The sequence below is a fragment of the Hyperoodon ampullatus genome (genome assembly GCF_949752795.1).
Source record: "Hyperoodon ampullatus genome assembly, chromosome: 12".
Taxonomy (NCBI): Eukaryota; Metazoa; Chordata; class Mammalia; order Artiodactyla; family Ziphiidae; genus Hyperoodon; species Hyperoodon ampullatus.
The window spans coordinates 79,882,147-79,897,563 of record NC_136925.1 but is presented as its reverse complement, the minus strand read 5'-3'; the positions used below and the strand labels follow the sequence as shown (position 1 = coordinate 79,897,563).

At 45.5% G+C, this 15,417-nt stretch overlaps 1 protein-coding gene across 2 annotated transcripts in view; it reads right to left on the bottom strand.

Moving 5' to 3' along the window:
* ZDHHC14 (zDHHC palmitoyltransferase 14) overlaps nt 1-15,417 on the bottom strand; it is a gene marked incomplete at both ends in the record, with an annotated part of 277,595 nt that overhangs the window by 193,839 nt on the left and 68,339 nt on the right. The window lies entirely within an intron of this gene.

The following is a 15,417-nucleotide window of genomic DNA, read 5'->3' as shown; positions in this document are numbered from 1 at the left end:
TTTTATGTAATCTATACCTCAATAAATATGATTATGTTAAAGTGGGCTTAAAAGGAAATTGAATAATAGTCATATGATATACAAGATATATTCTTTCTATTCCTTTTTAATCTAACTTTCAAGTAAACCTACCTTTGGTGGGAAACTCTTGAATATACTTGAAGAACCAAAATCTTTCATGGTTTGAAGCTTCCTGATTCTTTATGAACCTAACCTCACTGCACAGGAAATTTACCTTTCTCTGACAAATGTTTATGATTATTTATGATAAGATTGTGGTCCTGCACGCCTGGAAGAGGCAAGGAACATGCAAAGAGGCCTACACTCAAAGTCAGATGACTTTCACTCTTGGCCTGGCCCTCTGAGTCATAGTTGTGTGAACTTGGGCAAGTCACTAAACCTCCCTGAGCCTAAATTTTCTCTTCTATAAAATGGGGATAATAGTGCCTCCCTTTAAGGGTTTATGAGAATGAAACGGGCTAATTATAAATAAAAGCACTTTCATTTTTATTATTTTAATATGTTAATAAGTTCTCACATAAAAAAATAGGGGGCTTCCCTGGTGGCGCAGTGGTTGAGAGTCCACCTGCCGATGCAGGGGACACGGGTTCGTGCCCTGGTCTGGGAAGATCCCACATGCCGCGGAGCGGCTAGGCCCGTGAGCCATGGCCGCTGAGCCTGCACGTCTGGAGCCTGTGCTCCGCAACGGGAGAGGCCACAACAGTGAGAGGCCCGCGTACCGCAAAAAAAAAAAAAAAAAAAAAAAAAGGAAAATAATCTCTTCAAGAAACTGACAGTCCACTATAGTACCAACAGTTGAAGCCTTAAAATCTAAAGTTTTATTCAGTTTCTTATTTGTCTTTCATCGTTCCAAGCACGCAACTAGAATCTGAGCAGGGACCTCGTGTATTGTTCACTGGGCCTGACCACATGCTCAGCATGCTTAACACCAACTCCTGGGTAATTAACAATAAAAGATGAGAATCGGAGGGGAGGTGGTAGGATCAGTATATGTAAGTGGAGGGGAGTGCAGTGTAGATGGGAAGAAACAGTTTCTGTTGAAATTAAGTGCATGTGGAGCAAAATGTCTTTTTATTATTTGTGCGGTTGCAGTATTCAATGTAGTCATTTAACAGATATAGTGAATTTTATCCCCCTACCACACATACTCCAGATAGGAAAAAATACTCATTTGGTAGAAAAATAAGCTTCATGGCAGAACAAAGTTTCGCTCTGCAATTATCCCAAGTGGCGCCTTTCAGTTACTCGAAGGCAGAACTAAGCACCACAATTAAAAGAAATTTTAAAATATTTTTAAACACTGCTGGAAAAAGCTTCTCAGTGTCGTTGGGGAGAAAAGCTCCAACATCTGTGGCGTCTACACGAGAGGCCCACTCGCCCCATGCCTAAAATGCAAACACTACAAAGCAAGGTAAAAACTCAAATGAAATGGCTGCAGCCTCCTTTCCTGACAAATGTTCTCCACGTGGACCTGGAAGGCCAAGTTCCGATTTAGGATTCTTGGACTCCCAGGCACTTCTGGCCCAGCTCCCAGCCCTGGCCTCCCTCCCCTCCCCGCCCTTGTAGCCCCATTCCCCGTCCCTTGCGTGGGGACAGCCCAGCCTGCACGTCCAAGCGCTGTTCCCCCGACCCACCCTCCCCAAGAGCTACCCTGACCCCCAAGGTCCTGCAGTGACACCCCTGAGCACGGGGAAGAGCCTGCACTGTCTCTGGAAGTGGGTTTGAGACCATTGGATGAGGAATTCCGGGTCCTGAGTACCCAGAGCATGGTCTACAAGAAGGGGGAGGTGTGTCTATCTGGCCCCTCGGGCTCCTGACCCCATGGGGAGACACAGAGCAACAGAAGGGCCTGAGCAGAGACCCCTAAACCCAGAACAGAGGCCTCTATTGCCCACACTGGAGACTAAATACACAAATAAAACCTTCAGCAGGTGAAACCGTATTTTATTCAGACAATATATATTTATAAATGTATATATGTATGTGTGTATGTGTATATTATATATGTGTGTATTATATGCACATACATAATTATATCAGTATATAATCCTGATATAGCAAGTCACGTGATGCAGACAGTACAACAAGGAGTTACAAAATGAAGCGACATCTGCCAACCGAAGGGTCAGGAAAGACATTTGGGATGATATAGGGATTAAGCTGGGTTTAGGAATGGATAGAATCTGGCTGTGGACAAGGCTTGAGATGGATAAATGGTAACTGCAAAGCTGAGTGTGAACGCAGCGTGTGCATTACGTAATAAAGGATAAGTTTCTGGAGATGGTTATCTAGATAAGAGGGTACCCAGGCCCAGGTAAGAACTCAGACACACGCCCCACATATTCCTAACACAATGAATACCACCACATTCAGACTTGGTTGCAGGAAGTAAAAGGGAAGTATGGCCACTCCAAATTCTTTTTGGAATAAGGTTATAAACAGAGGCGTATGATCAAATTAAAAGGTAATCGCTAGAGAGAGGCATGGACATACATACACTACCAAACGTAAGGTAGATAGCTAGTGGGAAGCAGCCGCATAGCACAGGGAGATCAGCTCGGTGGTTTGTGACCGCCTGGAGGGGTGGGATAGGGAGGGTGGGAGGGAGGGAGACGCAAGAAGGAAGAGATATGGGAACGTATGTATAACTGATTCACTTTGTTATAAAGCAGAAACTAACACACCATTGTAAAGCAATTATACTCCAACAAAGATGTAAAAAAAGTTAAATAAATGTTTTCTAATATATGATAAAAAAAAAAAAAGGTAATCGCTAAAACCTGCAGTCACCCTCACGCACTCCACGCCACCCACTGACCCAGTCTTCTGGGTCAGCACTGTGTGTGGACCCGGAGCTGGTGAAGGGGCACTGGCCCCAGAGGTGGCTTCGTGCCGGAGCAATTGCTGGGAGAAGGGGATCGAGTCTGATGTCTTGGTTTCATAACTACTAAACTCTAGGCATTTGGAAGCTTTTAGTCTCACACCCTAACCCCACCCCCCTCTCAATCAGGCTTTTTCCAGACTAAAACCATCTTGCCTTCGTTAATTTTTTTTCTGCATCTAAATATAGTTTTTAAAAAACAACAACATTAAAGGCCTGGGATCAAAAAGTGGAAGAGGGATGTTTCACTTTCAGACCAGACGCTATTTTAATAGACTTCCCAAATAATGTCTCCAGGACATTGGGGGTAAGAGAACTTGTCTCCACCCCACACCTGGTGCCCTGCACTCATGCGGCCCGTTCTCCACCCCAAGGTGGCAGAAGCCGTGAGGGGACACTGGGCCAAAGCCGGGTGCTGCACCCCGGGCACACCCGCGCTGGCCTCTCTAACCCAAGCCCGAAAGCATCCTCTGTCGTTTTAAAAATAGAAACCGTTTTGGCCAGACAACCGCACGAAATGGAGATGTAACAGGAAGACAGGGGCAAGACAAATGAACCAAGGTTTCATCTCTTTCCAGCCCAACTTGATCTTGTTTATTTTTAATAAACTATGATGGCCTTCTCTAATCAAAAATGCTGCAAGAAGCTGGCAGAGGCAAAAGTAACTCTTAGAATCCCTCCTCCCTCTGGGTCATTTATCCCCGTGAATTCGGAGCTATTGTTTTCAACAGTTTTATATGAACTATAGAAATAAACTCTCTGTGTGTCTGTATGTGTGCGCGCCCTTTGTAGGAGTCACTGGAAGTGTCTCCTGGGCCCTGCCCCAGGCTCCACCTCTGTCGAGCTCCTCAGAATTGCTGCCCTAAACCCCGGTTTCCACAGGGACTCTTCCCACTGGGGGGCCCTTATTCCCTCTGTGTTGAACCCAGCTCCTGCCTCCGTGTTCCCTTCGGACTTTGACTTGATCATTGCAGTGATCCTCCTGCCTGGCCCTTCTCTGACCACCAGCTCCTCCAACACCTGCTTTGGTCTCATCCTTGTAGGACCGACCAGGCGCTGAAGGGACCCTCAATGGGGAAACGATGGCCCGTGAAGGCCTTTTTACCAAAGGCTGCCCATAAAACGTCTTCTGCAACTGAGATGGGAAAATTTTCACTGACTCTCTTGGATTTAGCAAGAAGAAGTACATCCTCTTACTGGAGTGTCATCTCAGAGTCCTTTTCATTCTCAGAACTGCTTGACTCAACGCTGGTTTCCTGGTACCCACAACCAAATCTCCCATCCCGTTACAAGAGTGGAAACAGAGACTAGTGCCCTGAGATTCTGCTGTCAGCCAGGTCGTGCTCACTAATGGTGGTTTCATTGTGGATGTAGAGACTGTCCATGATAATATTCTGGAAGTGTGGAATTTGGAATCAGAGAGACAAATTAAAACTTTTACTCTGTCACTTATTCACTGTTTGACTTTGGACCAGTTCCTTGACCTCCTGGTCCTCATTTTCTTCACTTATAAAAAATAAAGCTCATGAGATCATTGTGAGGAATAAATGCAGTATTATATAAAGACAGCACAAAGCTTGGCACACAGAAGACCTTTACAAATGTTAGCTAACTCTGAAAAAGAATAAAATAATATGTATTTATTCATGCATGCACATATGCATTCATTCAGTGCATACAATACGCCAGGCATTGTTCTAAAAGTTTTGCCTTTTAATTAACTTTTCAATTAAAAGTTAAGACATTTAATTTCAAACATAATGCTAAAAGGCAGATATCTGCACTTTACAGAAGAGAAAAACTAAGGCCCAGAGAGGTCAGGATGCTACCCAAAGTCACACAGCTAGTAAGAACATTAAGTGGTATTCTAACACTAGCAATCTGGGCAGAGTGTTATGAGGTCAGTAGGAGCCATAAATATCCACAAGCAGCTAATCCATCTTGGCTTGCTGGGTTGGAAAAGTCTCTCAGTCATTCATGGTAAAGCTGGATGTGTGTGGATTCTCTTCATGTGGATGGGTTTCGCCATCATTGAGAGCAGCCACTGTGGGTCAGTGAATAGTCCTGGTGGTTCCCTGGCTGTTGTTTTGGTCTTGTTCAAAGCCCACAACCTGGTTTAAGTCCGTGTTCCTCTCCCTGGAATGAACGCTGAGGTTGAGACACGAGGGTCTAGAGCAGAGAGGGTGGGGTTACGGGCAGGATCTGCAGGGCTCTCCCTCACTCTGGCGGTGGGACCCTAATCCGAGTGACCTGTGGACAGTTACCTAAGTTGGCCTCAAACTAGTAACAGAGGAAATGACTCCCTCACTTTTGCCCAATGATGTTTTTTGACCAAGTTCTGGATAAATCCTCCTTGAAAAAGTCTTAGAATTGTTGCTTTAAAAAAAAAAAAAAAAAAAACCACCAGGAGCCTTGCCAGGGGCAGCGGATGCCTCTAAGAAGGCACCTGCTGAGGACCATCCAGAAAGAGGGGAGTGAAGTCTTCCTCAGGGGTACCTGACTGGAGGGTCTCAGGCTGGGGTGGCTGCAGGCTTCTTCTGCAGGGGCAAACAAAGCGTATTATTTGGTGCCCTCCAGGGAATGCTTTCTACATCAGGATAAAAGAGCCCTGGGCAAAATGCCAGGAAAATGATGTATTGCAAACATTTTTTTTCCTCTTTAGTTAATGGAAATAATATTTACTTGCCCGTGGACAAACAGGCAACCAGGAGAAAGGGGCTTAGGAACATGTGAGGAGTTTTGAAGGCTGGGGAAAGAGGGCTCTTGTTCTCCCTTTTTTCTAATCTACTCATCTTTCTTCTACCAAACTAATTTTTGATAACAGCCATAGTTCCTGCTTCAGTAATGAATGTAGCATGTGGATGTTTTCAAATAACTTCATGCATTATGTGTGCCTTCAAAAGAGCACTGCTTCTACTATTCTGAGGCTGGATAATAAGTATCACTTCATCAGTTTTACAGTTACTAAAGCTGAGGCACCAAGAGGATGAAGGATTTGAGTCGTGAGTTCACTGTAAGGCTAATGCTAAGCTTGAGCACACTCAGTACCTGGACGGGTACTGCCCCTTTTTATAAACTTTGTCTTCTTACATTATTTAACTGGAGAGCAAAGACTTATTTATATTGGCACAAAATACTTTTCCTATAGTATATTGAGTAATAAAATCTTTGTACTGAGAAACAAACAGGTTCAAATGTAACACCTGTTGGAGGATCCAACAGAATGTTTGTAGCACAATTCACTTTTAATGTAATTTTTATTAACTCCAGTGCCCTGACTGTGTTTCCCTCCTGGCCAGCACCGTTGCCTCCCTTCCCGGGCTCTAGCTCTCTTAGTACAGGGCCACGTGATGCCTCAGCATGCTGTGAGCACACAGGTATCCAAAAACTTGGGCCCCAAGTAGTCTGAAAGTCATGGTCACATGTCTCAAGTCAAGACAGTTCTCGGCGCTTCTTATACCAGAGACTGGAGAATCCATCACTTCGCCGTTTCCTACAGTTCCTAAAGCAGCTCCCAAAGCGAGTTCAGATACTGGAAGTGAGGGCAAGGAACTGTGAACTTAGTTGCACGGAGCACATTTACAAATCAAGATCAAATATCTAAACCACGGTGGTGACATCGTGCAGACCTCCCCCCTGACGCGGGCAAAGACAAGGTGCAGACTGGCGGCTTCTCCGGGATAGACCACGCCTTCCACTGTCCCCATCCCCAGGAAGACTGCACACCACATGCCCTTGTCACTCGACCTGCAATGCGTCCTGGTAGCCAGAGTACACCTCCAGCCCCACTGTCCAGACCAGCCATGGAACTTGTTTTGGCCAACAGAATGCAAACAAATGTGACACTGGCCACCTCAGAAGAGAAGCTTTAAATTCAATGTTGTGGTTCTGTGTGGCACCCCGCTTCTGCCTTGTGCCGTAAGAACAATCTGTCCAGACAAATGCTACTCCTGGAACGGGAAAACCCATGTGGGGACCTGCAACCCGAAGGTCAGCTCTGAGTTACGGGAGCAAGAAATAAACATTCACTCTTGAAAACCACTGGACTTCTGGAACTGTGTGTTACAGTAGCAAAGCGAATACACTGGTCTAAGTCATCAGAGTCACATAACTAGTGGGTTTGATCTTCATCTTCCTTGTACATGTCCTGCTATGGCTCGTTGGAAGGGCCCAGGGGACCAACAGTGACACTCAACGTGCTTGAACTATTTTCAATCACACAAAAAACTGGATGGTCACCAGGACTAATGATTATCACTAATTGATGGCATTTATTATTAAACAGTTGGATTTGAAATATTCTTTAAACAGGTGCCCTGCTGGATTATTTGGGCCAGTTTGTGCTGAGTAGAACTGAATTATCTGAGCTTCGTTTCCAGTTTAATCTGGACATTCTGGTATTCACCATTGTCAAAGCTTGTTCATGAAAAAATTCATTCCATAAGTATTTACTAGGCACCACTGTATGCCAGGAACTGTACTAGGCTAATCTGTTGCTGTAAGCTATGTAAATTTCACTGTAATCAAAGGTTATTTCCATTTTTTGCAAAGTAAATGGTACTCTAGCTGTGTGTGTTTAGGTGTATAGAGTGGTGAAGCAGGCCAGGGAGGAGAGGTGATAAATGCAAAATACTTTCCACATCACTACGTGTCTTTTCCCTACATACTGGGGAAGCAGCATAGTGCAGTAAGTACGAACACAGCCTCTGAAGTCAGACAGCCAGCTCTGAACACGTAGTGCTACTACTCAGTGGCTGTACGACCTTGAACAAAGACCTCTCCAAGGGAGTTTCCTGGTGGCGCAGTGGTTAAGAATCCGCCTGCCAATGCAGGGGACACGGGTTCGAGCCTTGGTCTGGGAAGATCCCACATGCCGCGGAGCAACTAAGCCCGTGCGCCACAACTACTGAGCCTGTGCTCTAGAGCCCGCAAGCCACAACTACTGAGCCCACATGCCACAACTACTGAAGACCGCACGCCTAGAGCCTGTGCTCCGCAACAAGAGAAGCCACCGCAATGAGAAGTCCACACGCCGCAACGAAGAGTAGCCCCCACTTGCCACAACTAGAGAACGCCTGCGTGCAGCAATGAAGACCGGACGCAGCCAAAAAATAAATAATTAAAAAAAAAAAAAAAAACAAAAAACCTCTCCAAGCCTCAGTTTCTACATCAGTAAGAGCATCTACCTCACTGGCTTTTCACGAGGAATAAACGAGAAAAGCACATAAAGCTCCAGGCACAGATCCTGGCATTGAGTGCGAATTCAACATATATTATTGACTATTATTGGTTCTGTACCCATGGTCTTCAAGTAGAGCTACTTCATCTTATTTTTCATTTAACAATTTTACTTCTCCCAATGTTCTACATTAATAAACTACTGTGGTTGAGATACTGAGGGACCTTCTCTCCTAATTAAATGCTACATATGAGGGAGAAGGAGATAAAGTGCATACGTGTTTTGAACATAGATTTCCATGAAACATGGGGACTTTTCTGTATGGAGATCACACACACACACACACACACACACAAGCATGGAAACGTGTTTTTCTTCGTTTACGCTTTACTTTTTATACAGGAGGCTGTGTCTAGATTTGCATGTGTGCTCGTCAGAGAGAAATTAACACAGGGACCCCCCTTCCTCCCCTGCCGCCAAGCCAGAAAGATCCGGGCCATACGTGATCCTTCCAGACAAAATGCTGCATCTGTTTTCCACCTCTGCCATGATCTCCACCTTCTAAAAGTTTTGCTAGGCCCCTCTTTCCAACTTCCACTAGCAACTTACTCGAAGACACAAAACTATTCCAGACACACAAAAAAAGGGGCAGAAACAGAAACCTGGGGACTGTGTGTTAGGTTCACTCTGGGTTGGCACTGAAATGGTCAAAGACCCTGGAACCAGAAAAGACTCCAATAAGTCAATGGCCCAGTTCTCTCCCTGCAAACAGGTCAACTTCCCAACCTGGAGACTCTCTGCCCTGTTTGCAGGTACCAAATATTCATTGAGGACATACTGCATGCCAGGCAGGGTGCCAGCTTCTGCAGGAGATACAAAAATGGGTGTCTCTCATTAATCATCCATGAAGCTGCCTTCAGGGGACTTATACCGATTATGAACAATATTACTCATCATTTACTCGACAAATATTTATTGAGCACCTACTGCATCGAGGTCCCATTCTTGATACTGAAGATTCAGTCGAGAATAAGAGAGATTTTTAAACTTCTGCCCTTGAGAAGCATACATTTTAATGGAGAGAGGTAATAAGATTAAAAAGTAAGGCATATATTATATTAGACAGTGATCAGAAGAAAGGATTCAAAATAAGTAGGGAAGGGGCTAGGAAGTGTAGGGGGATCTCCACTTCAGGCAGGGCAGCCAAGGGGTGGTGATGCAACAGGAGGTGACATTTGACTAAACCCCTGAAGGAAGACAGGGAATAAGCCATGTGTACAGCGCTGGGGAAAAGACTTCCCAACGCAGGGAAAAGCAAGTGCCCGGACCCCGAGGGAGAGTGGCTGGGTGCTGGGGAGCAGCTGGGAAGCCAGGGTGGCTGGAACAAATGGGAATGGGAGGGGGTGGGGCGCTGAGGCCACCTGGGGCAACTCCGTCAGGTAAGCTCACGCAGAACTCCCAGCCACCGTAAGGGCTCTGACGATTCTGAGCAGAGGGGAGACATGATCTGACTTCTGTTTTGAAAGATCACTCTCGTCGCTGTGCTGAGAACAGGGCTAGAGATGGGGTCGGGGGAGCGGGGAGACCCATCAGGAGGTAATGATGATAGGGGCCTGGATGCAAGGCAGCCGTGGAGGCTGTGATGATGTCCAGTCACATTCACACGCACGTTCTCTAATGTAGGATGAAGTAGAATGAACGCAACAGGGGGAATGCCAAGGGCCATCGCTCCCCAGAGCTGGGAATGGAGGACGTCTCAGCGTTAAATCACTGGAAGACAGTGTGGAGAAGGGGGCCCCATCTGGAGTGCACCTGAGAACCCATTTCCACATTTATAAAGCAGGGACAATGATAATAACAGTGATCAGACCTGACGATGACCATTGGGCATTGGTGGACACCACAGGGGCTACTAGAGATGACTCTCTAAGACGACCCAGGTCCTCCACACACAGAACAGCCTGGTCAGCGCCTGAGAAACAAGGAGGCTCTTTCTGAGCCCAAACTTCAGGGTGACTGTAACTCAGCAATAAGATGCTCTTTAAAGAAAAGTTCAAGCCACTAATTGGAAAAGAAGAAACCCTCACACACCTCGAGGAAGAGCAAGCCCGCGGGTCACTGTCTTTTAGGTTCCCCGTTGCCATGGCTACAACAGCCTCCGCAATCACTTTTACTGCTCTGCTCTGGACAACTTCATGTCACCTTTGAAACTGAATAACAAAACTGAACATAATATTCTGATAAGAGCCTGATAATGGCCACAGGGAAGAAAACTCCCCGATCTGGCCTTGTCACGCTGCTATTAATATACTGAGTACATTTGTTTCAAGGAAACCCCACAGTACTTCACTGGCATCCAACAAGATGGCCCGACCTCTCGGAGCATATCTGTGACCGTGCCAGTCTCTCCCCATCCCCTGTAGCAGTTGTATTTGAACTAGTCTCGGTCAAGCCTCTGCTGTTTTGATCAACAATTTCTAATACATAGTTTTCAAGGCCACTTTGAATTCTACTCTCATCTTTCACGATACTAACAAATCCACCATGGTGTTATATGTAAATGTTATAAACATGCTCACCTTTATTTCATCCAGGTTACCAAAAATATATTAAGTATCACTAGCCATGAGTGCACATTCAAATCCTAGGTCATGCAAAAGGGTTCTCTTCTCCTGCATGAACTACAAACGAAAGAGGCGCACACAGCTCCTGATATCGAGGGCTTCACCACCATCAGAAGACAGGAGGGGCTCTGGGAGAGGCACACAGCACAGTGGCAGATGCCTGGCCTCCGCGGCCGACCACCAGCTCCACCACTCACGTCAGGGTGACCTTGGAAGTGGTCCAAGGGAAGTGGCCCACTCTTCCCTTCACTCAGATTCCCTATCTGCAAAATGGGGGTAACCCCAGGACCTGCACATAGGGGTGTCCTGAGGATGAAATGAGTTAACACGTAGAAAATATTTAGCAGAGTACATCTGAACTCGATAAATGTATATGCATACTCAATAAATTTCTTAGAACTTGTGGACCAAGAACAATGCTAAGTTTTTTGCATGCTTTTCTATTTTTTTTAACTTTTTATTTCCAAATAATTATAGATTCACAGGAAGTTGCAAAAATAGTCCAGGGAGGTCCCATGTACTCTTCACCCAGTTTCCCCCCATGGTAACTTCTTACAGAAGTTTCATATCTTTTTTTAATCATCACATTTTATGAGGTAAACATCATTATCAGCCCATTGCACAGATAAGGAAACAAAGGCGTAGGGAAGATAGATAACTTGCCCTGGGTCACACATCTGTCAATCAGGATAATGCTAGAAACCAGACTCTCGCTCACCCAGCACATCACACCGCGTGCAGAGAGGGATAGAGGGAGGCAGGAGGGCACCGTCTCCCTTACTCTGATGCAGACTGCCTGCTCAGATAGTTCCTCCTTTGTGCAAATCTGAGGCATGAGGAAATATCCCTCAAGAAATAAAATAACCAATATTTAGCAAATGCGGCATTTGGCGGAGTGAACACTCTATAAATACTCGTGTTGAGATTTCAGAACCCTCAGGGTGACAGCTAGTCTCATAGGCCCCTCAATCCACGTGGCACAAGCTTTGCAGAGGTTCCCTGGAAGAAGCCCCTGAACCCTGAAGATCAATAAGCTAAACACACTCCTAGCAACAGGCGCCTTAGGTAGGAAGTCAGGATTTCTTTTTTCTTTCTTTTTTTTTTTGCGGTACGCGGGCCTCTCACTGTTGTGGCCTCTCCCGTTGCGGAGCACAGGCTCCGGACGCGCAGGCTCAGCGGCCATGGCTCACGGGCCCAGCCGCTCCGCAGCATGTGGGATCTTCCCAGACCGGAGCACGAACCCGTGTCCCCTGCATCGGCAGGCGGACTCTCAACCACTGCGCCACGAGGGAAGCCCATGAAGTCAGGATTTCTTGATGAACATGATGAGGTTACAAAATAATTATAATTATAGCAAATATTTACATGCTACACACTGTGACCAGGGCACTTTACATTGATTACCTAATTTAATCCTTCAGTATCCCTCTTAGGTGCGCCCTATTTTTATCTGCATTGAGGTACGCAGTTCACCTGAGGTCACACAGCTGGTAAGTGGTAGGGCTGGGATTTGAACCCAGGCAGCCTGGATGGAGAGCACATGCTCCTCTGTCCTCTCTGAAAACTAAAAGCACCTCGTGAACCCCAAGTAGGTGGCAGCTACTCCCCTTCCCACACGGCTCTGTTGGATCCCAAGGGGTTTAGCTTTCGTTATTCCACTGGTCAGGCACCACTACTTCGTCTCCTTGTAGGCTCTGTGCGGGACTAGGCAAGAATCCTGCTTTCACCTTCCTGTCCCTTCCGCAGGGCTTAGTCCAGTGAGGAGCATTTTTCTGAGTGGGGAAGCTCCACGTGTCTCTCCTACGGAGACACTGGGTTAGGCTGGTACCTTCACCTCTTCCTGGAGTCCGGGTGGTAAGTCTCAGGGCCCCTGTGTGCAGATGGCTTACTTATGTAACTTGATGCCTTCCCCAGTAAAGTTAGACCATAAATCAATACCGATGGGGAGTTCTCCTTCTCTTTTTAAAAAGAGATACCTTAGAATCAGTCCCTCTCCAATCTTACAAAGCTTCTTGTATCTCCTACATATTCTTAAAAATAATTTCTAGTGTTCTACAATTGTAGTTGCCGTTTTCTTAAGGGCCCTAAGATGTTTCCCAAATGAAGAAAGGAAGAATTTAGCAGGAAATAAGAGGTGTAAATGGCTCCACGTAAATGGGGCGAATGACAAAGTTTCTTTAGATGGGGAACTGTACCAACCCTAAGTGATAGGGTGCTCCGTGACCCTGGTAATTCACTGCGGTGAAGACTCTCTGTTGGCGATATGATTCTTTGAGAGGTGAAGCAGCTAACTCAGCATGAATGCCCAGTTCTAGATGAATTCAGCTCCTGGAACCCGCTACCGTCTGGACAATATCTTGAATTTATCACTTATAAAATATATTTGGCCAGTGCATCCCCTACTATCCCCCTTAGCCACATACATCCATAAATTCCATAACTTTGGCTCACACTGCTTTTGGAAATAGTATTCCAACTTCCTGATACCAACACCAATCAATATTTTGGCTGCTTCTAATATGACATCCAGACTTTTAGATTTCAAAAACAATGCCTGGGATAAGGGAGGAATATCCGGTGGTAGAGTAGAAGGGAAAATATCATTTTATTCCCTGAGAAAGCCCTTTCATAAAGGCACAAGCATCTTTTACTAACAATGTTAAAATGTAAAGTTTAATACAGATGTTACTGTGGTGACCCTGACATTTGCAAATTCACATGGGATTTTAGCATTGTGCTGTACTGTGGATAAACGTGAAGATAATTTGTTTACTTCAGCTGATGAAAAATACAGAGATTGCTCTACAGCTGACATATGTTTTCAAGAGTTTCACTGATTTTCCATACTTCCAAATGCAACTCAAAGCCCAGATTTTAATCCTACAATCTCTAAAATTCTCTTCATTTGGCTACCTTAGAGATTTCCTTACTCCTCTGGTTAAAAAAAAAAAAAAAAAAAAAAAATCATTCCATACAAAAAAACTAATCCTATTTCTAGAATCTTTGAGAACTTCCCATAAGCATTCTTATCTTAATTACTTGCTTTCCTCTTGCCCAGGGAAGCCCAAATTTGTGACATCTTAGCATTCAGTTCAAGAAGTATATTTTTCCGGGTAAATACGTTCTTATACTGTTTCCACTTTCTCATATCTTTTTGAAGATTTAGAAATTTTTCACAATAGAATTAATTAAAACTATATGCAATCCTTAATGTCACTGAACTGTACACTTTAAACTGGCTGAAATGGTAAATTTTATGTTACATATATTTTACTTTAATAAATATTATACAATAGTTCAGTACACATAACTTTTAACTAGCTTAATCCCTATTTAGAAAATGAAATAATTTATGAAGTAAAGAGAAACTAGACCTGGCTGTATGTTTTTACTGTACCATCCCATAGAGACACTGAGGTCTATTAATTCAGTCAACTTGTGCTTTCCTTCTGCAAAAATCTGGCCTACGTGACCCCATAATTTCATATGAGGAAGAATGAATCATAGCATTCACAGGACTATTTTCCCCAGTTTTCAGTATACAAATTTATTACCCCACTCTAATCAACTATGTAATTGTCTAGAAGAGCTAGTAGCCTTCAATAATGCATATTTGAATGTATCTTATCCTGACACAGAAGGTCATTCTACTAGTGACAATGAAACGCTGAGACTGAGTCTTTAAGGGAAAGATTCTTTTTTTTTTTTTTTTTTTTTTTTTTTTTGCGGTAGGCGGGCCTCTCACTGCTGTGGCCTCTCGCATTGTGGAGCACAGGCTCCGGACGTGCAGGCTCAACGGCCATGGCTCACGGGCCCAGCCGCTCCGCGGCATGTGGGATCTTCCCGGACCGGGGCACGAACCCGTGTTCCCTGCATCAGCAGGCGGACTCTCAACCACTGCGCCACCAGGGAAGCCCCAGGGAAAGATTCTTAAACTGGGGTCTTCAGGGGCTCCATGAGCCCACTGGATTGACCCAGGCACTGTATATAGGCACAAACAGGAATTTTTCTCGGAGCGGGGCTCATTACTTCCTTTTAAAAATATTAAGAACCTAAATCTCACTGCAAAGACAAGCCCATTCAAGGCTGGGGCGAGAACGGAATGAAGGCCTGTCCAGGAGGCCCGTGAGCATTGCTCAGCGCACACAACGCCTCTATAAAGAGAATCTAAGTATCCTCTTGAGGGGACATGGCCTCCTTAAGGAAGGAAGAACACATCCATTAGCCTAATTTGGTGTCCCGCATTGTCTGTGTGGATGCCATGTGAAAGTGAAAACGTGCTGTCCAGTGTAAAGCTTCGTGTGACCAGAAAACAATGACCCTTCAGCAAAAGGCACTTGGTGGGGTTCCCGATGCAGCACCCCAGGCTCCCCAGCCCTCTCGCAGGCCACACTGATTATGGGAAAGGCCTGGGTTGCACTGGGAAGACCAGTGGTCATCGGTCGGGGCCACATAAGCAGGGCCAGTTGTTGTCACCATGTCACAGGCACAACCACATCCCTCCGCCCTTTCTCAGCCTCTTCTGCTCCCCCGTCCCTGCCACCTGCCACTCCAGCCCCTTCGCAGGAGCTCAGACCTGTCCTCAGCCTCCCTCTCCATTGGCTCCGTGCAGATGATTTCCCCGTGGACTCACCTGCCCGACCTTCCCTCCAGAGTTCTAGAATGGCGTCTACTAACTCTCTGGGACTTCTAGATCTGCAAAGTCCACAGGC